Source organism: Triticum dicoccoides, chromosome 4A (genome assembly GCF_002162155.2).
Source record: "Triticum dicoccoides isolate Atlit2015 ecotype Zavitan chromosome 4A, WEW_v2.0, whole genome shotgun sequence".
In the NCBI taxonomy this organism is placed as follows: Eukaryota; Viridiplantae; Streptophyta; class Magnoliopsida; order Poales; family Poaceae; genus Triticum; species Triticum dicoccoides.
In genome coordinates, this window is record NC_041386.1 from 123,216,458 (window position 1) to 123,230,213 (window position 13,756).

Below are 13,756 nucleotides of genomic sequence, written 5' to 3' on the forward strand. Positions count from 1 at the left end.
TTTTTAGGTAGTATGCATCATATCTTTAGTATGCTTCATTTTATGTATAAATATGTACGTATTTCGTAAGTATAATAAAAAACATGGGCCAACTTGCAATTTTTCATGTTATTCATTTTGGATTATCTTATATATAATATATGAACATATTTATAATGATAAAATTGTATATAGAATGCCATATGGTAATATATGAAACATGTAGGGTAACTACCAAAGAGTGGAAGGATGAATATATATATATATATATATATATATATAAAGTCTATTTAAGACCCAGGGTGAGGAATAAGTAATTCTTCACCCTGGTCAGGGTCAGTCGGCCATGTAACGGTCTGGTTTAACCCAGCACAAACCGATGTAAATTTATAGCAACAATTTTATCGTGCCGCTATAATTTTACGTTAATGCTGGAAGGTCGTGGGGATTTCGAGCTAGACCACCGCCCCACCGCATATATTTTTCAATAGATGCGAGCGGTTTCCGCTGAACGCCGACTAGCGGGCGGTGATTGGCGACGTGCTGGACGGCGATGTGCTCGGCGAAGAATTCTCATCGGATGATTCCCTCACTCCCCTGTCCATCTCTCCCTCGTCCTCTCGTGCGACTCAGAGGCCGACAGCGGCAGCGGTGATGGAGCGTACAACGATTCTTCACCGGTGACCAATCCCAAATCCATCCCACTGCTCAGTCGAATAAGGCGCTTGCGACAACCAACATTCACCGAACCAGATTTTCCATTCCCTCGACAGCCGGCTCCGGCACAGGTTCTCCACGTTTCTCCTCCCCCTTCTTCTCTCTGCTTCCCTTCCAACCCCAGCTCACCCTGCTAGATCTGAATGATCGCCTTGCAGGAATGAAGGTCATGGTCGGCGCTGCATATCCAGAAGCTATGCCACGGCCGCCTACAGTTCCACCCAGGCTAGCTGATTTGCATGCATGTTTGATTTCTGATCTCTTTCCAATCTGTCCTGTTCATTCTATTTTATACGGTCATATTTTAGCTAGGCTCTGAGTGCACCATGTATCCATAGTTGCAAAACAATTCTTGAGATTTCCTTGGTAAAATTTCTGGAATATTTTAGTTGTACATAATATTGGCTGCGCCATCATAACCATTTGTTTACCCCCCTAGTATAAAAATACCAAAGTAAGGTTTCTATACATACATACGAGAAAGCACCTCTTTAATTAGTAATTTGCTGGTAGAAACATCGATCTGTTATTACTGGACATGAAGTAGCTTTTACAAATGCTATAGGTAATTGCGTGGAAATTGATCTGAGAAATTGTTGTCGAGATAGGTAATTACTTGAGAACAGTTGCTCTTTAAGATTTCTTGAGCTTTATTCCGGATGCTCAAGTGAAGCAATTGCTTCTCACTGAAGGGTCTATTTTTTTCTTGGACGGGTCAGGTTGTTCCTGTTTTCTCTTTATTCAGATGTACCTTGGATTTGTAAATCAGAAAGTGTGATGCTCAACGAGATTCAGGTCGCGCTAAGACATCAACAATCAGTGACAAGCCTCCACTATCTATTGCAAAAATGAAGAACCGGGTTGATTGCTTATCCTCATCCCGGTGATTTGGTCCCCGCAAAAAAAAAGAATATGATTTTGGGCGAATAGGACCTGACTAGCTTCTAACTCTGCTGAACTGTATTGATCATAGTGTTAAACTATTTTTTCTTTTGCTCTTCTAAAGGCCATTTGCAATGATTCATAATTTTCCAGAGGAGATGGCTCAGTTGGAAATTATGTTCAGTTTCTTTATTCTTATGCTAATTCTCTGTCCATTTGTAAGACGGCTGGTGATGTTCAGAATAATAAGCGAAGTGCAGAATGAAATTAATGGGGCCGAGATTAGCGGTTTCCTTTCCTTTTCCCTGGGAAGGCGAATAGGAAGGCGACTTTGTCCCCTCGATCTGCCGCCGGCCAGGCCGGTGGTTCCTTCCCTCTCCGTCTGCCGCTCCCACGACGGGAGAGGGGCGGGAACCCCAGTCCTGTGCTTCCGGTATGTAGATAGTAGGGTAGTGGTTCCCGGAGTTGCCGTCATGGTGGGGGTGGCGGCGTCGGTGTGGAATAAAGATGTTGGTGGTTCCCCCTCATCCCAGCGAAGCCTTTGCCGGAACCGGCGAACTGTCGGCTTTAGGTGCTCTCGGATCCTTCGATATGGTGAGCTTTGGTGCTCCGAGCAAAGCGCTGGATCTGCCAGCGCAGGTTTGTGGTCACTGGATCTTTGCAGGTTCTTCTCCTCAACGGTGAATTGGTAACGGTGACTACAGTAGACTGTTTAAGCAACTAAGCAACTCAAGTCCCATGGCGATTACAAATCATGAGTGGCTGCTGCACTATTCTTGTATGTTCTTCTATTTTCCATGGAAGCATTCAATCATATTTGTTTTTTCTCACAGCAGTTTATATACCTCTCCATGGATCATTCAGGTGTACAAATATGGATTTTCACTTTTGACCTGCAGTATTTGACGGTCTCTATGTGGAGGGTTTCAGAACTTTCTCTAGGTGCAGACCGGATTAGTAGCGGTACACGCTTGCAACTAGCAAAAATTGCAAGATGCAGGGTTGCGTTTTCTCTTTCCAATGCATGGTAATGAAGCCTGTTAATCCTGAAGTGTTATATGTGCGCTTTTGTGTTGGTATACTTCTGAGAACTAAAAATATTTTGTTTTCGGGTATCTGTTCAGGTGGATGACCGCTAATGTATGTGGGATATGGATGTCTTCATATTTGTGGTGGGTACAAGTAATGTTAAATTGAAATTTGAGGCCCTCTTTTCATTACAACCAGTAGCAAAATTTAGGTTTTGGTGAGAAGAAAGGTGAACCTAATGGCTATAGCACTATTGAGAAGAATGTTTCAGTCACCGGAGAAATTGAGGAACAAATGAAGTTGATAGAAGAACAAGCAATAAAGATCTATTAAACATATATATAGATTGCTTGGCAATAAAGATCGACATAAAATAGCATTACTTGTTTTGGGCATAGCTAAACGTACAAGCTTAATACTACTGAAATTCTAAAATCTATTTGTATGTGTTCGATCAGAAGTAATGTTTGGTTTTGTTCATAGGTTGTCCACTGTTTTGTCATTCCACCTAACTGAAAGAGATTGTAATCGGGTCAACAAATGGCATACATTTTTTTCAGGCAGACAAACCTATTTTGTTGAAAATCTGAACTTTGTAGTTCAGTAGCTATTGTGTAGGTGTATTTCAATCTTATGGCTTTTTTTTGCTTGAGATTCGTATATACTGTAATGATGTTGAGTTTGTTCACATTAACCTATGTTCCTATTTTGCTGAGCTATCCACTGAAATTTGCTTAATTTCTTCTTGATTCCTCGTGTTTACTACCATTGTACCACTAGATTTGATATGTTTTTATTTAGTTCCATTTAATATTGATTCAACTATATTATGGGTGGCTTTGGCATTTTTCCCTTACAATCGTGTGTCTGACGAATTATGGGGTGTGCCTCTTTCACACTAATGTTCGTTGCAAACTAATCATGAAATTCAATTACTTCAGGTCTTTACTTACAACATGATTTACGTCCAATTCTTTGCTCCTTTTGTTTCATCACAAAGCAATGAAGTTTAGTAGCATAACTTCTAGTACTATTAAGAAAATCCATATTGAAGGGACTTAAGATACTTCTATGTTTAATTTTGATGATAATGTCGTAAATAGTTGCTAGACACAGACTAGTTCAATACGGCGACTCCCACCATTGAAGTTGTTCGATAAAAGACATGGTTAGTGAGCATTTTTAACAATAGTTATAGAATTTGACTTTTTGTCTTGTTTCTCACTATACTTTTGATTCACCTGCGGCTAGCATGTTATGGTTTCATGTGATTGTGATGAATTTGGTACATCCAAAGTCCCACTGTGATATCTTTGATTTCGACATTATATTATTTTTAGTTCAGGGCAGTGAAGCCTATTACTCCCTCCGTTCGGAATTACTTGTTGAAAAAATGGATGTATCTAGACATATTTTAGTTCTAGATACATCCATTTCCGGGACAAGTAATTCCGAACGGAGGGAGTAGTCCTGAAATGTTATATGTGCTTCTGTGATGGTGGCCACTACCTGTTTGTTGGTATACTTTCAAGAATTGAAAATATTCTGTTTCAGTATCTGTTCAAGTGGATGACGGTTAATGTATGAGGGATAGAGAGTCGTGTCTTCATATTTATGATCGGTAATTGTAATGTGCAATTGAAATTCAAACCTTCGTTTACTAATAACCAGTAGCAAAGTTCAGGTTTTGTGAGAAGAAAAGTGAACCAAAGGCTATAGTACTATTAATAGGATATTGTGTTGCTTCCAGCCCATGGACAAGAATGTTTCAGTCGCTGCAGAGATAGCTGAACAGATGAAGTTGGCGTAAAATCTATGGTCACCTACTGCTTGAAGATCAAGTTCGACAGTATTCAGTTTGCAAATTCGGTAGCATTCAATTTTGTAATAGAGATTTCTGAAAACTAATAACCATGCCGCTGGTTACTTAGTGCTCAGCGGCATTCAGTTACGTCCAAACGAATTTTATTTGTAAGCTTAATATGGCTTTTGTTACTATTACATGGAATCTAGTATTTATTAGACCACTTTGTTATTCCATGGTTACCAAAAATTCCTTGTGGACAAAATCAACCAGTGACCTATGTTTCTTACGGTTACTAAAAATGCCTCCTACAGAATTGTGATAGTGGCCTATGTTACTTAAATCAATCACGTACCATATTTCATTTTTAGTAGAGAACCGGTGTACTCAGTCCAATGTAAACAGCAATATATCTAAGGCAAAATACCTGAACTATAGAAACGCAGACTTATATCTGAAAAAAAAATCAAGAACGCCTCACTACTGTAAGATTACCTGATTACCAGTAGAATTACAGCAAGAGGCGCTCTGTGGGTTGCTTGCCGCAAAAGGCGCTCTGTGGATTGCTTGCCTACATGACGCAATATTTCTTTTAATGCCTACAGGAAGTAATTGACTCACGTGCAAACCGTAGGATTACCTTGCACTCTTTTCTTTACAGTTGTTTTAGTGCGGAGACCCGTTTCTCATTCAAAGCTATAATATTACCTCACAAAAGTTCTGCTCCTTACTGTCTACTATGGTTTTGGACGTGGGAGCACAAGTTGGCTGGGGTGAGGAATAAGAATTCCTCATCTAGGGTGGCGAATAGCGCGTATATATATATATATATATATATATATATATATATATATATATATATATATATATATATGACTCATCTTCTGTATTCTTGAGAGTATGTACTCTCATCCTCAATATATCTCATATACGTATTAATTATACCTCTTTATTATTCTCAATATATCTCATTAAATATTCTAAGATACCCCAATACGAGATTTGTTGAAAATATATCATCTGCGACGTATTTTTTGTAATATACGTTTTTCACGTACAAACATATCAGTATATACGTAAACATTTAAAAATATGTAGACTCATTTGAATTTTTTCGTAAAACTCATTTTGAGGTATCTAATAATTACTAATAAAGTATATTAAAAATAATAAAAAGATATAAAAGATTTATTTATGTGTATATGAGGAGCGGGAGTACGTACTCCCAAGAGTAACACTCTATTCGGATCACAACGCACTATATACCGAACTTCCCAAAACAAAAAAACACCTCGTCTTATCTCCCCAGACCCCCCGCTGCCGCGGCGACCTCCCAGATCCTCGCCGCCGCGCCCAAGCAGCCCCGTGCGCCGCCCCGCCACATCCCTGCGCCGCCGCCTGCGCACCACCACCGCCGCAACCCACCTCCTCGCACCGCCAACTTCTCACCAACGCCGCCACCAGGATCCACACACCTCCACGCGTCGCCGGCACCTGTGCTCGCGCGCGCCGCCGTTCCTGAGCTAGTGCGCCACCGTAGCCATTCTTGAGCTCGCCCGCCGCCGCCGTTCCCGAGCTCGCGCCCCGCCTCATTCCACCACTCGCCTCTCCTGGATGATGCCGGCGCTCCAACCTCCCTCCCCCAAGCGAGTCGCCATACATCACCATGGATCCCCATGGCGAACCACGCCGAGACCCTGATCTAGACTTCCAGCTCCTCCCACCTCACCATGGGTCAGCCCTGTATCCCGCCTCCTTTCTCGGGTCACTTGCGCACCGGGCGCCGTGCGCCACCCCCGCAGCCTGCCTTCTCCCATGCACCGCCTCTGAGCTGGTCATCGCGCGCCGTCCGAGCTTCCAGCCTCGTCTCTCCGCCGTCCGACGCCTCCGCAGGTCGCCTTAGTCAGCCCCGCTGTCGATGATGCTGTTCTCAGCCCCTCCTAACCTACCTCATCCACTCCATGCTCCCCTTGGTCCCTCTGCATCTCTCGTGCACAGCCACGACTTGTCCTCCAATGGTCAGCGTACGACAGTGGTTGTTAATGGAAAATTAGACCCACCTGTGCTACTGTTGTTGTTGGTCGTCAGGTTGGCCGTGCCCAAATCCAACAAGGAGCAGCAGTAGTAGCAGGTATTGGAGGAGATCAAATTATGTGATGTGGCGAGGAGTGTTATTCACAAAATTTCCGTTGGCCTTCTCTAGTTGCGTCCTCATTACTGCTGCTCCAGACAAGTATGGACTACAGGACGCCTCCGCAGCATGACCAAGTGTCAGTCTTTTTCTCTGAACCTCTTCCTTTCTACTTGCACACTCTGAACTTGTTGCACCTGCCGTTATGTGCTCCACCAAGGATGGCAAAAGAAATTTCTATTTTTCCTTTATAGTGTGTGTTCTTATTAGAAAAAAGAGAAGTCCAGTTTGTAACGATGACATAAAAAGGGCATGAATTCCAATTTGAGAAACCAGGGATTGTTCTCTGTTGTAACCTCTGTTAGTTCCAGATTAAAAATGTATTTGTATTGGGAATTTGATTTTGTATCCTCCAATTTAATGAGAACTAGTTGTAGCATCTGGAATCTCTTGCAAAACATTTTCTAATGCAGGCAAACAAAAATGGGCACATTATTTTGCTCGGCACTGATGTGCATGTCGCCGCCGCCATTGCATCCTCCAGCTCAACCCCACCATTGCAGTCCAACGACTCCAGTTGTAGTCATTCGCCACCGTCGTGCGAGGTAAGATGGATCTCAACATCTTGCTCATCCCTGCCACAGCCATGGCTCCCAGCAGGGCGCTGCCTTGTGAGGAGGGGGCCGGCCTTGCATCCTCCCGCACGAACCCCATAGTGCGCCGCCGTCGGGACCCGGCATGCAAAGCACTGGCTGTTCACCGCCGTCGGGCCACCACTCCCGGGATCGGGGCCGCTGTGCTCGCGAGATGTGTGCGCGCTAATTGACGCTAATCGAAGCTCATCTCCTCCCTTGTGTATGCATCAACAAAAATTGTGTGGGTCGCTGCAGTCCAAGTCGTGCCACAACAGCAGGGCGACTCTTCCAGGACGCATATCATCTCAACCAGCTCCAATTTTGCGTGCACGGGGTGGTGGGTGCTGCTCCAGCAAGCTCCTTCGTCCCCGGCCCATCCTTGAATGCGGATGCAGCACTGCAGGTTCCCTACCCACTGTGCCTCCTCTCTGCTTCTTCACTCTCCACTTCTCTAGTTTCTGTGTGTGCACGCAGAATGTTGGCTAAAATGTCTTAGTGCACCAGTACTAGTTTTGTGTGTTCGTTTTCCTTTCTAGCTTAGTCCTTGCTTGCTAATTGATATGGCTTGGATTACTTAAGAGTGTTTTTCATGTGTGTTCTGTACTTCAGGTTCAAGTTCACCCTGCATCCCTGACGTAGCGCTACTCCGGCTCCTCCCCCGCTTGCTGCCAGGTCTATCTCTCCTTCCTCCCCTGCTCGCTATCCTGTGAGGAGGTGGACGCGGCTACCTGACGGAGTGAAGCCGGCCTCCCGGCACTGGCAGTTGCAAAAAAAAACATCAAGTTCAGAATAAGAAAAATGAGAAGTTCAAGAAGAACAAAGGTGTTGCCTTCACTCAAGTGCTTGCAAATTGTTAGGTTGTAGCTCGTATATTGTTTGCAACTATCTTCAATTTCTTCAGTAGCTCGTACACATTTGCCAAAATCTAGTATTTTCATAATCGTAAAGTTGATAGTTGGCTCGCAGGGACAACCATGTTGATCGTGATTGAAAAAGGATTATGAAATAATATTATTGAGACTGAAGGCCAAGTTTGATGCATGATGTCAAAGGATTCCAAGTCTTTTTCTGAGGTGGTCGATGGCTTTCGAGAGATGCATTCATATCTCACAAGTTTCCAGTGGTTCAAGTTCATCTATATAAGAAGGAATGCCAATTTTGTTGCACATCTGTGTGTGAAAGAGGCACTAAAACTTGATGTACTTGCTATTTTTTTTCTTGTAAGGCCTACCTACCTGATTAAGACTATTCAATCACAGTTATTTTTGCCTGCCATGCCCTGCACCTCCTCCATCTTAGTGCCACCGTCACGACCCAGCCTCCATTTGCTGGTCGCTGCTAGCTGCTGTTGCTGTGTCCTGCCTCGCCCTCTAGCTAATGTTGGTGCACTACTGTTCAAGTTCAACTAGAATGCTAGAGAGAGATTTCTACGAGAGTTTAGCTATAGTCCTTGGTTTTGTGTTTGAACTTGTTGTCCATGGTTAAAGATTATGATGTGGCTTTTCTGCAGATGGTCTTCCTATAGATATATCATTTTCCATCCTCGTTATGTCATCGTTACGGAGGTGGTTGGGTGGATCGGGGGAGAGGTGGTGCGGGAGGGAGGGTGGGCCGCTCGGAGGGGTTAGATGGACCGACCAGTTTTTATATTTCGGCGTTTCTGCGATCTCAGAAACATGTGCATCGCCCCTAGGGGATGATGAGTATTTCTATAGGCATATAAAAGAGAATACAAAGAAACCGATCTATTTTTTATGCTTGTACAACCATGTATTTTTCTATTTTTTATTTATTTTCCTAAGGCCAAGAAATTGTGGTCGAGAAGGTCAAGTTTGAGGTAGTTCATGAATTGTTTGTTCAAAACAAAATGTATGTAAGTACGTCTCCCATCAAGAAAAAGGTGAAGGAATATTATTAAAAGTTAAAGCAACTATGATTTTTGTTCTAGAAATACATCCAAGATATACAAAGTAAAAAAAGCAACTGTGAGCCACGTTAAATTGTTGTTTCTTATTTTACCTAAAAGAAAAAGATACTTCAAAGCACTAAAATTAAATAAAAACACCCACATCATTGTAGTTATATTTCATCATGCGTGAGAGTCCAAAATGAATAGTTCTTGAAAAGTGCACGTCCATAAGTGCGTTAAAAATGACCACAGAATGTTCATATAAGATATTTGCAAAAAGGTCAAAATATGAAATGCAAAAATAAAGTTTGTACATGAATAAATTCGGATGGTCTCATGTAAAAAAATTATCAAATACAAAAATGGTTAGATGTGTGCGAAAAAATGTTTAGTTTTTATTTTCCCCAATCATAACAAAAAAGAAAACTCAGAAGTTCAACTTTAACAAAATGAGTAGTTCAAACTTTACTTATTCTCTAAAACCAAGAAGTCCAAATTTAAAAAATGGAGTGGTATGATGTTTATAAAAACTTAGATTTTACTCTTTGCAAAAATCCTACGAAATGTTCCGTTATTAAAGTGGTTTGATGTTTATTACAAGACTAGAATTTTTTTCTACTACCAAGAAATAAAACCAAGAAGTTCAAATTAAAAATATGGAGAAGTTTGATAATTATAGAAGCTATGATTTTCCTCGTTATTAAAGAATGGAATCAAGAAGTTGAAAATAAAATAAAGCAATATTTCAATGTATAAAAAATGGAAATTTTGAATCTGTTGACGGGAAGAACATAAGAAGTTCACACAAAAAAAACACAATAGTACAAAAATAAGAGAGCACTTTGAAACAGATATTTCACCGCTCGTAATAAAAATAAGAAGTTTGAATTTTAAACATAGAGCAGTTCAAAAAATCATAAAAAACGGGATTATCAGCATTTCTAAAAAAACTCTAGAAGTCCAAATTTAAATAACAGAACTAAACTAAGATTTTGCCATCACTGAAAGAATAAACCAAGAAGTCCAAATTACAAAAATAGAAAAGTTCGATATTTATAAAAAAAACTCAGATTTTCCTTGTTACTAAAGAATAAAAATGATGAAGTTCAAATTAAAAAAGAGGAGTAATTTGATGTATATGGGAAACTCAAATTATTACCGTTCCTATGAAAAATAAAACAATGAAGTTCAATTTTGAAAAAGAATGTTTGATGCTTATTTAAAAACATATTTCCTTTCTAAGAATATGACTAAGAGGTTGAAATTAAAATAACAGAGAAGTTCGAAGTATATAAAAAAAACTCAGATTTGTTGTAAGAAGTTCACGTGCACCTCCGTGCACGGTTCATAACGGGATGACCGACCTCCAATTACATGTTTTAAAAAATGGCAAAAAATGACGTCCACCCTTCAATTGCGTGTAATTCGACGTATACACAAAAATGTGGCAGAAGTTCATAATGAAACAACGAGAAGTTCAATTACTGCGAGGAATGCATTTCCGGTGAGAATAAAAGTATAGAAAAAATAAAAGCTTAAAAGGTTTGTTGAAAGAAGTCCAAGTGCTCTGTCCGGGGAAGTTCAAAAATTCTTGTGAGAGAGGTTCACCTTATATTTCCATGTTCGATTTTCCCGTATAAAAATCGATTACAATTCTTTACTCAAAATATAAAAAGGTGAAGTTCATATTGAAATAACAGAGAAGTTCGGAGTTTATTAAAACCTAGGATTTACCTGTTCAAAAAATAAAAAACACAACGCCATTTTTGCACTTTTAAAAACAACTCATAAATGAAAAAAGGTTGCTAGAAGTTCAAGTGCTCGACGAGTAAAAGTTTAAAAAAAATCTTGCGAGAGAGGTTCGCCGTGTATTTAGATGTCCAAAATACATAAAAAATATGTTGTTTTTTGTGTTTTAAAATAATTCTCTCAAACGAGAGAGAAGTTCAAAGTGATAACAACCAGAAGTTCATGTACTACATGATGTGTATTTCATATAAGAAAAATACAATAAAGTGAAACAGAGTGAAGTTCAAATAGACATGCCCCAGAAGTTTAACTACTTCACGCAGTGCAAAAAACAACATGTCAAAAACAGAGTGAGGGTCAAACAAACATGCCCGAGAAGTTCAACTACTTCACGCAGTGGGTTTCCATTCACAATGAAGGCATAAATCATGATCTCGTCATTTCTCTAATTACTTCAAAACAACGGGAATATCATTTGTGTAAATTCAAGTCATCGGTCGGAGAAAGTTAAAAAATATATTGTGAGAGAGGTTTGTGCAAAGAGAATATCATTTGTGTAACACTGACGAAATGGATGGGAAAATTAAAAACGAAAATACGTCACAGAAGTTCAACGTGAAAACAGCACGAAGTTCGACTACTATAGTGAATGAATTTGAGATGAAAAACTTCTAAAATTGTTGCGAGTATGAAAAAATGATCAATACGGGAAAGTTGCGTGTTTACAACAGCTTTCCATCGGTATATCACTTGCTCAATTCCGGTGAGTGGATGGAAAGCTACGAGCAGTGAATGGAGAGTTACGGGCAAAAAAACACGTGAAAAATAGAGTGAAGTTCAAGTAGACATACCGAGAAGTTCAGGTTCTTCACGCGGTGCATTTTCGAAGAATCTATTTCGCGATAAAGGCAGAACGAACGATCTCGCCATTTTCGAAATTACTTGAAAACGGCAAGGTATCATAGAAAACCATCAACATGAAAAAGTTTTGAATTTTCCGTAGCTTTTCAGCAGTATATTATTTGCCGCATTCCGATAAAGTTTGTAGAAATTACGGCAAAAATACGTTTTTAGCCATTTTCAAAACTTACATAACACCGTAATGAATTAGGAGAAACAATATATACAAAAAAAGTTTCGCATTTCTTCAAGCTTTCCAATGACATATCATTTGCTGCATTTGGACGTACGGTTAAAAAATTAGCTTGAAAATACAAACTCGGTGGAACTTATACCGTTTTCTAAATTACTTTTAAACCGTTCAAAATTAGAAAAAACTTTTAATATGAAAAAGTAGCGCATTTTCATAATATTTCCAACGCCTTATTATTTGCCTCAATTGGATTAGCCATTTAGAAATGGCATCGAAAATACAAACTCAGGTGTTCCATTTGCGAAATTCTACGATTTTCTGAATTACTCTTTAACCGTAGAGAATTAGAGAAAACTTTCAACGTGTGGAAGGAGCGGTTTTTCAGCTGCTTTCCAACGCTATATTATTTGCCTCATTCCGATAATGGTTTAAAAATGCGGTCGAAAATACGATTCATGTTTTTTGTATGAAGAAAAAATGGTTTTCAAAACTGCTCTTAAACCACTTACATTTTGCAAAAAATTTAATTTGGGTCATGATACTGATGTCCATAGCTTTCCAACGGTATATCACAAATCCCATTTGAACACCTTTTAGCTGAAGTATAACCTAGTACTTGGAAAAGGTCAGGCGCGTTATTCGGAAAGTTCATGTTGTGATCAGAATATTATTCTGATCCCGTGATCGGAATAGTATATATATATATATATAGTAGCACTATTCTAATAACTATTTGGATGACGACGCGCTCAGCCGATGGATGTTTTCGAGATCCGAAAAAAGAAAAACAGAGCGACAGACCAACCCGCCCCGATCCCTTTGGCCGTCATCCTGCCCCGCAACCCCGCCACCGGCCTCCTGCCGTGGCTTGCATCCAGCTCCGCCGACATCCTCCCACGGACCCTCCCGTCCGGTGATGCGGAACGCAGGGGAGGTCAGAGCCACCGTCCCTAAGCGCGATCGCTAGAGTTCGATTCGCGTCGCCGCCAACCACGCACGTTGCGGTAACCCACCTCCGAGCCCCACCCCAGCCACAACCTTCCTGTGCTCGGCACCCGTCGCTACCTCCGCGCACCCCACGCTCCCTTTTATTTGGCCAGGGTCGCCGCTTCCTTCATCTGCGCCATGCCGGAGCGCATACGCCGACCAGCCGCCGTCAAGCTCCACGAGTGAGGGTCGCCAGCAAAAAAGAGGAGCCACTTGCCATCACCATCCTCACGCAGCTCCCCACAGCAACATGCACCTGTTGTTGACCTTCTCGCGATAGTCACCTTGACCTTCCTGAGGTAGCATCTCGCCCGCCCACCCAGCACCACCGTTGAAAATCGAGCGTTTCTAAGGTCAACGCGTCGGCCGCAACTACCCAGCAGCACGTCCCGCACAAAGGTCACCATGCTGCCCACCACGAGTGGATCGTCGCTCATGCCACCGACCAACTTCCCTCCGTCGATGTCGGCCGCACCAGGCACCAGCCCGCCCTATGCTGGCTGCCCTATGGATGGCCGTTTCTGGCAAATGTCCATGCGCTGGTCTGGCCATGGCCTGCGGGGGCACCTGAACCTGAACTTCAGTAGTGCCTCTCCGGCACAGTCGTTGAGTGCTATTGCTGGCCAGCGAGTGAGCCACACCCGTGCTCCCAATTTCCCGGGCCGCCCCCATCACTCTGTTTTCCCTTTTGGGTGCTTGCAATGGAACGAACTGGGTTTGGGGAAGAAATCAATCACTACTCAACTTTCCCCCAAGCATGCTTCAGTTAAGCAAAAAGCTACAAGAAAGTTCAGAGTCGGGATTAATTTGACTTCAGGTTGTCCCCTTGGTTTAATTAGTC

General features: G+C 41.5%; 2 long non-coding RNA genes across 5 annotated transcripts; both read left to right on the forward strand.

Annotated features, from left to right (window-relative positions):
- Positions 1 to 450: 450 nt before the first annotated feature.
- LOC119285364 lies at positions 451 to 4,629 on the forward strand. 2 transcript variants are annotated; one of them, XR_005139467.1, is made up of 4 exons: positions 451 to 767; positions 855 to 2,356; positions 2,443 to 2,605; positions 2,703 to 4,629. It is a non-coding gene; the product is annotated as an uncharacterized LOC119285364 (long non-coding RNA). The 2 variants fall into 2 exon arrangements; XR_005139466.1 differs by having other exon boundaries at positions 855 to 2,605.
- Positions 4,630 to 5,711: 1,082 nt separating this feature from the next.
- On the forward strand, positions 5,712 to 8,452 carry LOC119285365. Of its 3 annotated transcripts, XR_005139470.1 has the most exons (4): positions 5,712 to 7,147; positions 7,433 to 7,580; positions 7,787 to 7,999; positions 8,144 to 8,452. It is a non-coding gene; the product is annotated as an uncharacterized LOC119285365 (long non-coding RNA). The 3 variants fall into 3 exon arrangements; XR_005139469.1 differs by having other exon boundaries at positions 5,712 to 7,580; positions 8,133 to 8,452; XR_005139468.1 differs by having other exon boundaries at positions 5,712 to 7,580.
- The last annotated feature ends 5,304 nt before the right edge of the window (positions 8,453 to 13,756 follow it).